Raw genomic sequence first — 5,287 nt, 5'->3', positions numbered from 1 at the left:
GTCCTTGACAACTTCAATCTTTTCTCCACTCATAAGAATGTTGTTTATTGGTACAGTGGTGAGGATTTTTATTTTCTTTACATTGAGATGCAATCCATACCGAAGATCAAAAAAAATTTGATCTTCATCAGTAACTATTTTAAGTCCTCTTCACTTTCAGCAAGCAAAGTTGAATTATCTGCATATCGCAGGTTGTTCATGAGTCTTCCTCCAATCCTGATGCCATATTTTTCTTCATATAACCCAGCTCCTCGGGTTATTAGCTCAGCATACAGGTTGATTAAGTATGGTGAAAGAATACAACTCTGTCATACACCATTCTTAATTTTAAACCATTCAGTGTTCCCATGTTCTGTTTGAACAACTGCCTCTTGGTCCAGGTACATTCCTCATGAGCACAATTAAGTGTTCCAGAATACTCATACTTCGCAATGTTGTCCATAACTTGTCATGATCCATACAATCATAGTCAATAAAGCACAGGTAAACATCTTTCTGATATTCTCTGCTTTCAGCCAAGATCCATTGGGCATCGGCAATGATATTCCTCGTTCGACGACGAGTCTGTAAATCTTTACGGGAGCAGAAAGCCTCATCTTTCTTCTGCGGAGTGGCTGGTAGATTTGAATAGCTGACCTTTTGGTTAGTAGCCTCTCTCCTGACCACTACGTCACCAGGGCTCCTGATGTACCAGTAGGAGCCTTCTCTCTGGGGACCAGCACCTCCTTACTATGGAGGCACTCCTTTTCCCAGCTCCCACCCAGAGGCTGTGTGGCTGGGCTCATTGACTCAGGAGCAGTGTTTGGGAATTTGGAAAGGGGGCCCAAGGGAAATGGTCTTCCAGAATTCCTCCTGAGTGGTAAAGCCATCCCATCTAGTCTTTCATGTGGACACCTTGTCCCCTCCTGATGGACAAGAACAATGATGAGAGAGAGAGATTGGCTGGCTCTCAAACCCTAACCTAAACCCACTGCCAATGAGTCAGTTCCGAGTCATTTCCCAAGCGTGGGGTTGTGTCCTTGTGTTCTTTACTGGGTGTTACGAGACTCCTGGTGTGATGCTGTAAGATAAACACTGAACTGCCAACTACGAGGTCGGCAGGTAAACCTACCAGCTGCTCCTCGGAAACCCCATACAGGGTCACTATGCGTTGGAATTGACTCATCAGCACTTAACAACAATCCCAACAGGCAGAAAGTGGCAGCCCTGGTGGTTCCTTGCGACATGATCGATCAGTGGTTTAAACCCACCAGCTGCTCTTGGGGAGAAAGATGTGGCAGTATGTCTCCTTAAAGACGCCAGCCTTGGCAATCCTACGGGGGCAGGTCTACCCTGTCTTATATGTGCGCTGTGAGTCAGAAACAGAGATCCAATTGTTGTTGTTAAGTGCTGTCAAGTTGCTTCCAGCTCCTAGAGCTCCTATATAGGATTTCCAAGGAGTGGCTGGTGGGTTTGAACCACTAACCGTATGGCCAGCAGTCCAGTGCATACCCTACCGTGCTGCACCACAACTCCAAAAAACCTTGATCTCAAGTTCAAAGCCTTAACCACTTGGTCATCCCAGTGGTGTATGAGATAGAATTATGTCCCCCTGCAAACACATGTTCAAATCCTAACCCTTCTACAGGTGACTGATCCTGTACGGAAATTAGGTTTCTCTTTTGTTGTATTGGTTCCTTAGGGCAGCGAAGCAGAAATACTGCTAGTGGGTGGTTTTCAAGAGCAGCTATCTATTTTCTAAGTAGCGTAGTGGTTACGAATCAGTCTGCCAACCTCAAGGTTAGCAGTTCGAAACTACCAGTGACTCCGCGGGAGAAAGATGAGGCGTTCTGCTCCTGTAAAGATTTACAGCCTCGGAAACCCTGTGCAGGGTCACTATGAGTCGGAACCGACTCCACAGCACTTAACAACAACAACAATCTATTTTTTCAGTTTAGGGTGGGAACCGACTCGACGGCACTCAACAACAACAACAAGGCTGGAGGAGTCCTGGTGTGGACCTATAGGATCAGCACTTGAAAGCAAAGTCAGTTTAGTTTGAATCACAAAATCAGTGGTTCAATCTCACCAGCTGCTCCTATACATGGTCGCTATGAGTCAGAACTAACTAGACGGCACTTCACAACAAGGAGGCTGAAAGCCAGAGGCCAGGGTACCAGCTCTAGAGGGAAGATCTCTCTGTCAGCTCTGGGGGAAAGCCTTTTTTCAGCATCTGTCTTTCAGCAGTGTGTGTTTGCTTCTCTCAGTACCTCTCTGTGTCTCAGTGATTAGGTATAGGACACCCTCCCCTGATATGGTCTCATTAACATAACAAGGACCACCCTCTTCTCCAATGGGATCATAATACCCACAGTCATGGAGGTTAGGACTCCAACACAGACTTTTGGGGAACGTGATTCAGTCCACAACATCATGTTAATGTGGTATTACTGGAATAGGGTAGTTCGTAAACTGAATCATGTCTGCGTTGTTGTTAGGTGACGTTGAGTCGGTTTGGACTCATAGCGACTCTATGTGCCCAAAATGCTGCTCGGTCTTGTTAAAGCCATTGTGTCATTCCACGTCTTGGAGCTTTGTGTTATGCAATATTCGCTTTCTTGCCGTGGAAGGGAGCCTTCAGAATCTCTTGGGTCTCCCTAACTTCAGAAAGTAGCTACAAGTTCCAACAGACTTCAACTGATATCTCTAGTGGTTGATCGGTTATACTCCAGTGATGGTGATAAAAGGTGTAGGGACTTCACAAGACTACCTACCATCTGTGCAATTGCTTGACCTCATAGAGAACCGCTACCTCCTCATCTGGAAAACAGGGCAAGTGTGAACAGCATTCCTACTTTTTGTTTTGTTTTGTCTCCAAAGAGGCACCAGATGTAAAGCACTTTACAAGTCTGAGTTCTGCCTCCTCCGTACCTGTCTAGGATGGAGCATGTCCCCAACCTGCATAAAGTATATTTCAGCTCCAGGATGTGGATGCTATTTGAAGGAGAAGATGCCGAATTCAAGACAGTAGCCTTAGCGGTGCAAAGATGCTTTGGAGATGAAAAGAGACAGAAGCCAAAACAGAAACTGTTTCTTCTCTCTTTGGGCTTTTATTCTGATGGTCTGTTTTCTCTCCACTCCTGCTTTCTGTGGGGTATTTAAATATTTTTTTAGTGATGGTGAAATTAGACACAACAAAACCTTCCCCAATTAAACAGTTTCTCTACATGTGTCGTTTAGTGACATTGATTATATGTTCATGTGGAATAGCCGTGACAACCTTGTTCCGGAATATTCCACCACCATGAACATAAACTCAGAACTTGGGGGGACAGTTCTTAGTTTCAGGTTGGAAATGTGTTTTAAGGCAAAAGGAGCCTGATTAACACAAGTGGGTTTGTAGTCAACTACTAACCAAAAGGTTGGTGGTTCGAACCTACCCAGCTGCTCCACAGAAGCCAGGCCTGGGGAACTGTTTCCATAAAGACTATACAACCAAGAAGAGCCTGTTCTGTAACTCAGAGGGTGGCCAGTAGTTGGTAATTGACTCCACAGACAGTGTTGGTTTGGGTTTGGGGTTAAGCAGTTAGTACCCCTGGCTGCTAACCAAGGGGCTGGATGGAGGTTTGAGTTCTCCCAGAGGTGCCTTGGAAGAAAAGCCTGGAAAATACTTCTGAAATATAAGCTCTTGAGAACCGTGCAGAGCACAGTTCTACCCTGACACACGAGGTCACCATGAGTCAAAACTGACCCAAAGGCAGCTGGCTGGATGGTTTTGGTTAAGGCAGCTGGTTGGTTGGTTTTGGTTAAGGAAAGAAGGCAGACCATCTCTAGTCCTTGCAGAAGGAGAGGATTCGTGTGGACGTCCTGGCCCAGCACCTGGTCCCCAACCCCAACCCCAACCACTGAGTCGATTCGGACTCACAGAGACCGCACAGGGTAGGGCCAAACAGCTCCTTAGACTTTCTAATACTGTGTATCTTTGCAAAAGCGGTAGCCTCACGTTTCTTCTGCCTAGAGGCAGGTGGGTTTGAACCACTGACCTTAACCTATGGTGCCACCAGGATTCCACCTGGTCCCCTGTTCTTGTTAAATTTGAGCTTGTTTATTTCTTTCTTTAAAAAAAATTTTATTTCCAGCAATATATACACAACAAAACATTGACCATTTCAACCGTTTTACAGTACAACTGAGCTACACCAACATCAACACTATCCATTTCTTATTCCTTCCTGGTAGGACATTGAAAAGGACTTTGTTACTGTTAGGCGCTGTGGAATTGGTTCCAAGTCATACAGGCCCAACGATCTCTATGGAAGCGGATCGCCAGGTCTTTCTTCCACCAACCTGGTTAGCACCTATCAGCCAGCGCATAATCTTTCCATCACCAGGGGTCCTTAACAAAGACCTTGGCTTCCTCCAGTTGAAAGTGATGAATCCGGAGTAAGAGTTCAGCTGAATGGACAAGTCCAATGTAGGACTCATCCGAGCTGCAGCTGGCCTAGTGAGGCAAGAAGAAAATAGGAAAACGTGTTTTGATTGCTGGTCTTGGAACCATCACAACAAACAAATAAGCAAAACAAAAAAAAAGTTTTTCCCCCCCTTCCAAAGCGTGCCTCCTTGAGCAGGCTAGGAAAGCGAGGCTGGCCGGGGTGGGTCCCACTGGACCACAGGGTCTGACAGCTTGTGATTCCCAGCAACAAATGGTAGCGCAGGGCGTGTGCGCGCACACAGACACACACACACGCAGCCCCGGCCTCCAATTTCAGCGCTGGCAGAAGATAACAATCCCCAGCTCGCCTTTCCAGGGTTATTTTTGGCCGGATTGGTCTCTGCTGGCAAAAGCTTCCCGCCCCCTCCCACCTCCCTCCCTGTCCTGGTGGAAAAGAGAAACGCCGGCGAGCAAAGTGCTCCCTCCCAGGGCTGCCGGAGGGAGGGAGGGGAGAGGGGCTAGGGGTGCTGGAAGGAGCCCGCACCCACCCGGCTCACACGCCTCGGAGGGAAGAGAGCGCCCGGGAAGGCTGGGCCAGGCGCGGGAGGAGGGGGATCCCCTCAGAGTGAATCCAGCTAGGAAACAACTGCGGGCTCCTGGAGCGATCCGGACGGAGGGGACGTTGGCTAAGAGGGCGCAGTCTTGGACGGCGGCGAGGCGCGTGGAGGGAGGGTCGCTGTGGCCGCGGGAGGGCGCAGCATCTAGGGCGCGGGCACTCCGAGGCCGGGCAGGCAGGGCGGAGTCGAGCGCGGGAGGAGGAGGGTCGCTGTCGCCGCGGGAGGGCGCAGGGCGCGGGCGCGGCGGGGCGGAGTTGGG

The sequence above is a fragment of the Chrysochloris asiatica genome, unplaced genomic scaffold (genome assembly GCF_000296735.1).
Source record: "Chrysochloris asiatica unplaced genomic scaffold, ChrAsi1.0 scaffold00056, whole genome shotgun sequence".
Taxonomy (NCBI): Eukaryota; Metazoa; Chordata; class Mammalia; order Afrosoricida; family Chrysochloridae; genus Chrysochloris; species Chrysochloris asiatica.
This window is presented reverse-complemented; position numbering follows the sequence as displayed.